Source organism: Lycorma delicatula, chromosome 1, assembly GCF_047948215.1.
Source record: "Lycorma delicatula isolate Av1 chromosome 1, ASM4794821v1, whole genome shotgun sequence".
In the NCBI taxonomy this organism is placed as follows: domain Eukaryota; kingdom Metazoa; phylum Arthropoda; class Insecta; order Hemiptera; family Fulgoridae; genus Lycorma; species Lycorma delicatula.
Window position 1 is genome coordinate 27,309,434 of NC_134455.1, and position 11,990 is coordinate 27,321,423.

An 11,990-nucleotide genomic window follows, 5' to 3' on the forward strand; every position below is an offset into this window, starting at 1 on the left:
AGGCCCTCCGCAATCCCACAGCGCCGGCGAACGTTGCCGACTCGCCGGCGATGTTAAAAACCTCTAATCGATGCTGCGCGATGAAGCCTTCCAGCAATTCTCCGCCGTCGTCTGTGATCCCACTGTGCCAAAGAAGCGATTTGGCATTCGCATCAACACCTATAAGAATAGGACGACCCGCTACCAGCCTGATAATTCTATCCCATCTTTCCAAATGTAATTCAGTGGGATCTCTGTACTGAAAGTACGAACTAACCACAACAAGGTCGAAACCATCCACAGCAAGCTTAACAACGACATGATGCGTGTCAGAGGCCTGCCGTATGAAAACACTATCTATAGACTTCCTGCACAGAACAGCGGATTTACTTTCGCCAACGTGGAACTTATTCCAGCCTGAAAAACCTGGCAGATCACCCTTGACAACATACGGGTGCTGAAGAAGCAAGACATCGAGGCTCCGGTTTTCAACGACGTTCCCTAACTCTACTTGGACTGCATAGGCACCCTGGGCATTGAGTTGACCGAACCTAACCATCGAGTGAGTTGAAGTAGACCTCAACCGCTCTTAAATAACTACCACACTCCTTACTGTTGATGGAGTGCCTATGATTTCTGCGCAACCTCTTACAGTTAACGCAGACCGGAGCCTCCTTCTTTTGCGGGCAGTCCTCACGCTTGTGGCCCTCTTCACCACAATGCGCGCAGACCGACGCATATCTACAGAACTTGGCCCTGTGGCCAAACCTACAACACTTAAAGCACCTCTGCACATCAAGGTATTCCTTGACGCGGCAAGAGGCAAAATCAACGTAGACCCTACCCTCGGACAAAAACTTCTGGTGGAGACCAGCACCAAGCTCAAACACTCCGTGATACCGAGAGGCATCACGCTTTCCGGTCTTGAAGACCAACCTACACTGCTCTTTGAACGCAGCCGCATCCAAATCAGTGTTCTGCTCTCGGATGAGAGACAGAACCTCCTCATCGGAGAGACTCCGCTCGATGTCATAAATTATGACCCGGGGCTTCCTCATTCGCTTGGGGTCCACCTTGACCTCAAGCTTCTGCACCGCAGGAGAGTCCTTGATGACCTGGACTGTCTCCTTATTGCCAGCAACGACGACTAAACCCTTGCTGGTCTCCCTAATGTCACGAATCCTAAGGCGATTCCGGTCACCACGAAGGGCTTCGCGGAAATCGCGCTTCAACTCCTGGCTTGTGGTTTTAGACCCCTCCGCCTTATTCACGAAAATAACCTCGGGCTTTTTCACTGCCTTGCTGGCCTCTCGTTTGGTTTTCAGAACCTCGGCGTAGCCCCTGGGCTGCACCGGGGCCTGGACAACCACCTTGGGAGTCTTGACCTCTTTGGGTTTGGAGGCCAAGACCTCGAAACCCTCGCTTACTGCCTCGAAAGCTTCCCTCAGCTTGCCTAGCCGAGGGAGGACCTGCTTCCTCACCCCCGAACTGAACCACCCGGAAGTGAGAAGAAATCTACTAGGTAGTCAAGGTCCTCCTTGACTACCTTCAACAACGGGGCAGAACTGCCAGGTCTGCCCTTGGAACTGTGAAAAGCCTCAACTACAGGGGAGGGCCGCACCTGGGTGGGTGCCCCTGTGTCCATCGCCTCACTTACCTCGTCCTCGGAGGAGCTCGTTGATGGCACCGGCGCTGGCTTTCTCTTCCGCCTGGACTGCTTCACTATCTGGAATTCGGACATGGCCGAAGTTTCCCTAGCTGAACTAACTGAATCTCGCTGTCTCCTATTAACTAAACTGGGCAAGCCCACGGTGTGACGACTGTCCGCAGCGAGCCACGGACAGCTGGGGACCTTCTTTATTCCCCTGTCACGCTTTATACCTTTTAGCCGCTTCTGGATCGGTTGAGTGCAATACTGAAAACGTACGGCACAAAACCACGGACAACGGCCCTCGCTCTGAAAAGAGCGCAAGCAGGACTAGGGAAAGCCAAAAAATATTCCCTTGCTTGTTACGGGGACTTATGACCAGAAGTCGTTGCCACCTTTCAGCCCCGATGAGGCAGGTACACGTCGATAAAACTACTCCAGTTACTTTCCGAGGAAAGTGGGTGATGAGCCTTAAACGGAAAGTACTTACTGCGATCGCAATTTCTCTATTCAGCAAGACTGAAACCACTGGAAGGTCCACACTCGACCAGCAGCCAAAAACACCAAATAGCAATCTAACCACAGCACTCTGGACGTACTCAAGGAGACCAGAGTATATATGGCCAAACAGTGCAAATTGGCTGATTTGTGTAGGTTTTGTGGTGAGGAGGGCCACAAGAATGTGGACTGCCCGGTCCGGAAGGCAAACGGCAAGCCTACTTGTGTGAATTGTCGAAGAATGAAAAAACCTGATGGCCACAGCTGTCTCAGTCAGGACTGCCCGGCGTACAGGCGGGCGAGAGAATTGTTGATCATGAGGACCGATGTTTAGGGTCGGTCAGATCAATCTAGGCCGCTCGTATTGTGCAGTCAGGTGGAGTTTGAGCGGTTGGCGGATGTGTTTAAATTGGATGCTTTATTAATACAGGAGCCAAATGAAGTGTGTGGTGAGGTCACGGAGTTCGCGCGTTCGTGGAACGCCGTCTATGTGACTGGAGCTGCAATGTCGGTGGTATTGGTTCAGCGGGACCATCAGATCCTTAGGTTGGACGCTGTTTCCTCTCAACACCACGCCTGTGTGAAGGTTTGCCTGCCTGATCAAGAGTTTATTCTAGTCTCATCATATTTTCAATATGCGGATCCGGTAGAAGATCATCTTCGGCGTTGGGATGCTATACTTCAGACTTTTCCGGCTGAGCCGTTGTTGATGGGTGCTGATGTCAATGCGAAATCTGGGTTGTGGCATGCGCCAGTGACAGATCTTCGGGGTCGTGCTGTGGAGGAATTTGTGGTGCGGCACGGCCTTCTGGTCTTGAATGAAGAAGGTCACTTGCCAACGTATAGAGGGCATGTGAGACTGTTCCAATGCACGAACATCGATGTCACGCTGGTTCGGGGCGCCTTGGATGCCCAGAGGTGGAGAGTGTCGGACGAGTCGTCTAGTGACCACCGTTTGCTACTCTATGAGGTGGTGGCACGAGGTGCTCGTGGTGCGGCCTGTCGGTTGGCGGAGCCTGGTCGCTATGTCTTGGGCCGTGCAGACTGGGCGAAGTATGAACGAAATCTACGGAGAGGTCTTCAGACTTGGAGGAGACGGTTCCGCGACCAGCACGTGGATGTGGCCGCACTGGAATTTGGAAAGACAATAGTATCTGCAGCTGATTCTGCGATTCCGCGATGCACAGGCAGGGAACGGCTTTCCACTTGGTGGACCGCTGAATTCGCCCAATTGAGGTTACAGGTCCGCCGTGCGCGACGGCTGGCTCAGCGAGCCCGTGACCAGGATGAACGAGTTCACTTGTTTGCGGTTTACCGGCAGCAGTGTAATAGGTACCGGGCTCCTCGGGTGCGTGAGGCACGGCGACGTTTTGTGTCGGAGCAAGGTCGGAAGGATCCTTGGGGTCTGGTCTACCGCATTACGTTTGGAAGGCAAAAGAGGGAGCAGGTCTTCTCTGGTCTGCGGACGCCAGCGGGAGTGGAGCCGAATTTAGAAAGGGTTTTGCAGCTGCTGCTTGAGGGCATATTGCCTGACGATAGTTTGGCGGGCGAAACGGCCTACCATGGTCGTATTCGCCGAGAGGTGGCCAATGTGATTCTTGTGGAGCGCTCTGTATTGATAACAGAGGAGGAGCTGTTGGATGCGCTCTACTCGATGCGCCAGGGCAGGAGCCCTGGGCTGGACGGTATTACAGTTGAGTTGCTGAGGAAGTCGATTTCTTGCTGCTTGGAGGATTTGCTCTATTTATGTAATGCTGTTTTGAGGGTGTCAGTTCCCTGTGTGCTGGAAGCTGGGGAAGCTGGTAGTGTTGTATAAAGGCTCGGGGAAGGACCCCGCTCAGGTAACATCTTATAGACCACTGACGTTGCTGTCTTCAGTCGGGAAGTTGTTTGAAAAGATCCTGTATTTTCGAGTTTCGGCCCGCTTTATTGGTAATGGGAGCCTTAGTCAGGGACAGTTTGGGTTCCGCCGTGGCTCTAGTCCAGAGGATGCTATTTGCCATGTCCAGCAGGCGATAGCGGAGGCCGACCGATACCTTTTGGGTGTGTTTCTCGACATCCGTGGTGCTTTTGACAACCTTTGGTGGCCGTCTGTCCTTTACCAGCTGGGCAGGCGTGGAGTGACACAGGAGGAAATGGCATTGTTTCGGAGTTTCTTCCAGGATAGACGAGTGGTGCTTCGTCGTGGACGTTTTGAACGAGCCAAAGTGTTGTCTAAGGGGAGCCCCCAGGGTAGTGTTCTTAGCCCACTATTGTGGTCGGTTGAGTTTGACACATTGCTGCGGGTGCGGTTCCCGCCTGGATGCGGAGTCGTGGCTTACGCGGATGATGCGTTGTTGTTGGTGCCGGGAGTTTCCCGTGTCGACCTGGAACAGAAGGCGGAGAGGGCGTGTCATCAGCTGCTCGTATGGGCTCGGCAGCATAAGTTGGAGTTTAACTATGGTAAGTCCACGGCGATGATGCTGAAAGGTAGGTTTCACCCAGGTAGGCGGCCCGTCGTTCACCTAGGCGGGCAGCGGCACGTTTTGTCGACTGTCAGAGGTACCTGGGTGTGCTCTTGGATGGTCGGGGTACTTTCAAGGACCATTTTCGGTCGGTTGGGAACAAAGCTTGCGCCGCATTTAACAGCTTGCGGCGAGTGTCGGGCTCGACGTGGGGCCTGGACTTTGTGGCTCTGAGAATACTGTATAAAGGCCTTTTTGAATCAATTATGTTGTTTGCGTCAGCTGTGTGGGTGCAGCGGCTTGATACACAGTATTATCGATATTTATTAAACCGATCTCAGCGCTTGGCGCTGCTGGCATTAACGAAGGCGTATCGCACTGTGTCGGGGGAGGCCCTGACGGTGATAGCAGGTGTGAAGCCATTAGATATTTCAGCCTGGGAGAGAGCAGAGAAGTACCGTCTGAGAAGATCAGGACGGTGGACGGTAGATCGAGCAAGAGGTGTCGAGCTTGCCGGTTTTGAGGAATGGCAGCGACGGTGGGATGCCGCAACAGTGGGGCGGCATACCTACGCAATATTCCCGGACGTTCGACGGCGTTGTACGAGTTGCCGGGTACAGCCGGACCATATGATGACACAGGTGCTCTCTGGACACGGTGATTTCCGGGCGAAGCTTCACTCCTTCCGCTTGGTGGCGGATCCGAATTGTTCGGAGTGTGGTCTGCCAGAGACGGTGTCTCACGTCTTACATGATTGCGTGCGGTACGCTTTTGCCAGGAACAGGTTACTCCGTGACCTCCAGCGACTCGGGTTGGACTTTGACGTTCCGGCTTTGTTGTTCTCGACGGCCGGTTTAGACATTTTTAAGCGTTTTGTCACCAGCATCTTTTCGAGTAGGTAGCTCGGACAGCCCGGCTGGTTAGGGTTGCATGGCTCGCCCGGGTCATGTCTCCTGTTTGAGCCAGCGGGGACTCCGCATAGGGCAGGGCGGCCCACGGTTGAGGATATTCGGTTGAGATTGTAAGCAGAGCATGCAAGTGTTTCACGGATCGTCTGTACTAGGGCGTTTGAGGCTGTTTGGACGGCGATCACGTTGAAAGAAACGACCGGGTTGGCATTTGTGTGCCGGTCCGAGAATCTCCCGATGAGGCCGGAGGGAAACCGAGGATGGCAGAGGGGGGGACGACATCTTAGCCTGGCGAATGCCTCTATGGCATAAAAGTTCCGAGGGCTTTAGAGGACTGCAGGCGAAGGCTTCGGCCTAGGAACTGCAGGGGTGGTGGGCTACCGGAATAGCCCAAGGTGGGTGCCTCCTCGTTCGGATCTTTAATTAAAGATCCCACTGTGCCAAAGAAGCGATATGGCATTCGCATCAACTCCTATGAGAATAGGATTACCCGGTACCAGCCTGATAATTTTATCTCATCTTTGCAAATGAAGTTCAGTAGGATCCCTGTACTAAAAGTACGAACTAACAACAACCAAGTCTACACCATCCACAGCAAGCTTGACAACGACATGATGCGTGTCAGAGGCCTGCCGTATGAAGACACTGTCTAATGACTTCCTGCACAGCACGGCGGATTTACTGTCACCTACATAGAATTTATTCCAACCCGAAAATCCTGGCAGATCACCCTTAACCACGTAAGGGTGCTGAAGAAGGACAACATCGAGGCTCCGGTGTTCGACAACTTCACCTAATTCCACTTGGACCGCGTAGGCACCCTGGGCATTGAGCTGACCGAACCTAACCATCAAGAGAGTTGAAATAAATCTAAAGTAACAACCGCACTCCCTGCTAGTAACAGAGTGCCTAAAATTCGGAGCCTCATTTTTAAGCGGACAGTCCTCACGCTTATGGCCCTCCTCGCAACAATGCGCGCAGACCGATGCATATCTACAGAACTTGGTCCTGTGGCCGTAACGACAACACTTAAAGCATCGCTGCACGTCAAGGCACGCGGCAGGATGCGAAGTCCAAAAAGCTTCGTCTCACGGACACGAACCTCTGGAAGAGACCAGCCCCTAATTCGAAAACACCGTGATGCATCACGCTTCCCGGTCTTGAAGACAAACCTACACTCGTTCTTGAACGTCGCCTCGTCCAAGTCGGTATTCTGCTCTCGAATGAGAGACAGAACCTCCTCGTTCGGCAGGCTTCGCTCAATGTCATACACTATGACACGGGGCCTTCTCAGTCGCTTGGGGTCTATCTTGACCTCAAGCTTCTTAACCGCGGGAGACTCCGTGATGACTCGGACAGTCTCCTTATTGTCATCAACCACAACTAAGCCTTTGCTGGTCTCTTTTATATCTCTAATACGCAGCTCCTTCCGGTCACTGCGAAGAGCGACCTGGAAGTCGCGCTTCAATTCAGTGCTCGTGGTCTTCGAGCCCTCAGCCTTGTTTATAAAAATAACCTCAGGTTTCCTAGCCACCTTGATAGCTTCCCGCTTGTTCTTTAATACATCGGCGTAGCGCCTGGGCTGCGCCGATGGGGCCTGTACTACTTTTGGAGCAGCAGCCCTGACCTCTTTGGGCCTGGAGGCCAGGGACTCGAATCCCTCGGACAATGCTGCTACCACGGACTTCACCCGGAGTATCTGCGGCAGCATGATGTTCTTAGCCCCAGTACTGACGGCACCCGGGAGTGTCAAAAACTCAATAAGGTGATCCAGATCATCCTGGACCCACTTAGCTAACTGGGCAGAACTGCCGGGTCTGCCCTTCGCCTTGCGAAAACCATCTACTGCCGGTGGTGTTTTAGCCCGGGCGGGTGCTCCCGTGTCCATCGCACTCGACTCGTCGCTGGACGAGGAGGAGGACGGCACGGGTTCCGGCTTACGCTTCCGCCTGGACTTCTTGACCTCCTGAAATCCTGTCATGACCGAAAATCCCCTATTGGCCTGACTAACTAACGATCTCGCTGTCTCACTATCCACTAAGTTGGGCAAGCCCACTGTGTGACGACTGCCCGCAGCGAGTACGGACAGTTGGAGACCCTTACGTTCTCTTGTCACTCTTTGTGCCTCTTGGCCGCTGCTGGATCGATTGATCGCAATACTACTCGTACGGCAAAAAACCACAAATTACTGCCCTCGCTCTGATAAGAGCGCAGAAGGACTACAGGCTCGGCCTGTTCTGTTACGGGGGCTAACAACCAGCAGTCGTTGCCACCTTTCAGCCCCGTTGAGGCGGACACGCGTCGCAGAAAGCTTTCTCCCTTCACTCCCGCAAAAAACCAAAAAGATGAGTCTACACTATACCTTGTGCTAGCTGTGATAGCAAACCTCAATCGGTTGACTTGATACCACTGGAAGGTACACACTCGACCAGCAGTCAAAACACCAAAAGCAGACAAAACCACAGTACCCTGGACGCACTAAAGGAGACCAGAGTATTGAGAGAGGAGCAGCACCATCTCGATTCCCCCCCGAGGGGAGAAGATCCCACCTCGTAGCGTGTCCGGTCGCTACACCACCCCCTCCGTTCCCAGCCAGCAGTGGCTTTAACGGAGGACATCTTTTCGCCCTCAAACTGATTGTGCCACACAGCTTTCAGTTCAGGCCCCGCAGAGATGGACACCGATGCAGATGCCCCGAGGGACATCTACATCGGTAAAAATTCACCACAAGATAGGTTTACGTGTTTGTGCCTTCAGAATGAAGACAACGGACACCTGCAGCTACCACGTCGCCCTCAGGAACTAAGCTTGAAACCTAACCGCGGAAAGAAGACCCCGCGGCTAGATCAAACTATTAAAGAGCCACTTTCTGAATGTCTCAGATCCGTACTAACAACCTCAATAATAAACTTTCCCACTAAAGTTTGAACATCGAAATTTAGACCTAGTTCCCTTAAGAACCCCGCTTAATACTCAAAATGAGTCTCTATCTGACTCCGTTCCGGTCCACCCGGGAGAGGAGAGTTAACGCCTACTCCCGCACAGCACTCTGTTTTGGATCTACGAGTCCTCCAGTTGACTCGTAGATCCAAAACAGAGTTTACTCTCTCGAGTTCCTTAGTAACTCTGGTACGTTCAGCTTCGTACCGGGGACATATGTAAAGGACATGGTCCACGGTGTCATCGATCCTACAGTCCGGACAGAACCAAGTTGCATGTGGAGTTCCACAGGGTCAGTCCTGAGGCCACTTCTTTGGCGCTTAGTTTATGATGAAATATTAAGGTTAGAGTTCCCTAGGGGAGTAGTACCAGTTGGGTTTGCCGACGACCAGGCGTTGGTAGTGAGGGCCAGGAAACAAAGTGAGGTGGTCAAGGCAGGAAGCAAAGTGATAAGGGTGATGGCAAAGAACTCCAGTTTTTGGGAGACAAATCAAGGTTGGTGTTAATGACTGGCAAGAGACTTATAGGACCGATACCGATCAGGATTTTATTTCAGGATCAGTAAGAGGAGAATCTTTAGAAGACATGTGCAGGAAATGAGTAAAAAGTGAGCAGAATGGCAAAGAATCTCAGTGGACTGTTAAAAAATGTGAACGGACCTTGGTCAGCTAAAAGGAAGCTACTTGCACATGTGGCAAATTCCATGATTTTGCATGGTGTGCCTGTTTGGGGGAGGGCAATGGAGATCAATAAGTATCGCTGAAGTTTAGAGAGCATACAAAAGCGGATGGCCCTTAGGGTGGCATCAACCAACAACTCTGTGTCCCTTGAAGCTGTACTTGCAGTAGCAAGGATCCCCCCAATACAACAAATGTCCTGGATGCGGATGCGAATAGTGGAGAGTGCCGTAAACCACAGCCTGGGAGATATCAGAATGGCAGGTTTAATGGAATGTGTCCTCCAAAGGGTGCTGGACACATTGCCTGATTAGTATGATGAAACTGTGAGATTAGGGGAGGTCAAATATTGACTGACCCAGTTTCTGACCAGCCACAGAGGATTTAAAGCTTACCTGCATGGGAGACACAGGGCCGAGACTGATAAGAGCTCATACTGCAGGGATTCAGATATCCCTGACCATATAGCATTCAGATGCTACACGTAGGAAGTGGAAAGACAAGGAATTCAGAGAAGTGTTGGCCCGCATACAGCAGACAACATAACCCAGAGAATGTTATTTGGTCAGTGTGTATATGCAACAATAGCAGGGTTTATCACAGACATCATGCAGTGGAAGGAGATAGAGGCATGAGGGTAAGAGACTCATGGAGTCGTTGTCCATCCAGGTTGCCTGGGTGGGTGTTAGCAAGGAAGTAGGGGGATTCTTTGGTACCTGCATCTCCAGCATCCAGAGAAATCACCGCAAAGGGTTGGGAAGGAATGAAAAGACCTGAACCGGTAGGAGGAAGTCAGAAATGGCTTCCTTCCTCTAGAGTGGGCAAAAAAAGGGAAAGAAAGACCCCCCACCAGCTCCGATGGGGGGGGGGGTTGCCAGAAATGGCGTACCCTCACTAGAGTGGGCAAGCAAAGAAAAAAAGAAAAGATCCAATCGATTGCCCGACCTGCCCTACCAGACATACAGCTGGTGGATGGGAAGGGCTGTTTCAGTTTAAGGACACACCCCTGCACTGAACAATAATGCTTTAGATCCAGTGCAGTTGTGAAAAGAGAAAAAAAATAGGTTCTGCAATTTGTTCCAAACTGTTTCTATTTGGGTTTTCTTGTTACCTTGTTTTCTGTCTGTCCTGCCTTGCGAGACTTCACTTAACCCAACTAGATGGCAGGTTAGGCATTGGGAATATGCTGCCACAAAGTGAGTGTTCCATTCAAATGTGTCAAGATGTGTTTAGCATATTCTAGATGGAAGTCCCCTTTTGGCTGAAGTTCTAGTCCCTCCCATCGATGTTTGGGTACTGGACCGATTGGGTCACCATTTCTTCTACACCTGTTTGGATGAAATTTAGTTTCCCAATGCGTACACTCTGTGTGAGACCCTGTCATGTATGGGGAAATTGTGGCTGAGCGTATCCTGCTTGGCTTGGTGCCTGGCCCTGATGTTGTGAACCCATGCTTTGGCGAGCTGTTTCTGTTTCTCTTGTTGCCCTTTTCTATAATATTGCTCTTTTTCTTGGTGGCTTCCCAGTGTCTTTGCTGGCTAGTTGCATTGTTTTTGTTTCCAAGAAAGGGATCATTGGTTGGTCATCAGACTTTCATCCGATCTCAATCTTTTCTGTGATGGTCTGGCACCTTCATAAGATCCTTGCCAATCGCCTCCACATTTCCTGTTTTGGTGTTCTATGGCAGCATTGTTTCAACAATGGGCATGCAGAGAACACCTCAACTCTTTTCGTTGCAATTCATAATGGTCGCCTTTCCTTTCTCTTTTGCATGTCGCTTCTCTCGACGTTGCAAAAGCTTTTGATTCAGTCTCACATGAAGTGATTGATTTTGCCTTGCAGTCTTTGGGTTTTCCTTCTTCTTTGGTCGAATATATATATTGTTTATATATATATATATATATATATATATATATATATATATATATTGTTTTTATATATATATATATATATATATATATATATATATATATATATCATCTTCCACTACCTTTTCAATTCATAGTAAATTTTCCCCTCTTGTCTGCATTTTGCAGGGTGTCCAACAGGGTGATTGTCAGCAGCTTTATTTTCCTACGTTATTGACTTGGTAATTGGAAAGCTCCCAAGTGAGGTATTTGTTGGGTTTTTGGGTCGTCGGTTGTCAGGGATAGCATATGCTGCTGTTTGTCTTACTGTCTGGGGGCTTGCAGTCCTCACTAAATGTTTTTGAGCATGCTGCTGTGTGGTATGGTCTTGTGTTGAACGTTGGAAAATGCTCTGCATTTTCCATTGTTCCTCACAGAAGTTCTGGTTGAGAGGCGGCAATTTCATCTGTCCTCGGGCACCATACCACAAGTTGATGCCGTCCATAAATGGAGGTATCTTGGTATGGAGTTTGATTTGAAGGGGCCAACTAGTTCTCAGAAGCATCTTGATAAGTCCCTTAAGCAACTTCCAATGCCCCACTGAAATGGCAGCAGAGGGTGACAGCAGTACAGTTGTTTTTACTTCCGCACATGTATCATTTCCTGGTGTTGTGGAAGTGTAACGCAGCCACTCTTAATTAGCACAATAAAATGGTCTTTCGTACAGAAGTGAATGAAGTTGCCAAGCAATGTTCCTGACCCTTTGTCCCTTTCTTTCATGAAAGTGTCCGGGATGGTGGGCTTGGAATTTCGTGTCTTGGGCTTGCAGTTCCAGCGCTGCTTTAGTCCTGCCTAAACTCCTTTAGGAATTTGGCCTATCCTATTTCTAGAGCTGTTTTTTCTTCATCTTGGGCACAGGGTATAATTTTCTTTGCCCAGTGTTTCCTCAATCGAGGGAATGCCTTTCTCTTTCCTCTATAATAGGGACATGCTGTATTGGTATGGGTTGTATAAAATAACAGATAGGTAGGGGCTGTGCGAGACAGAAA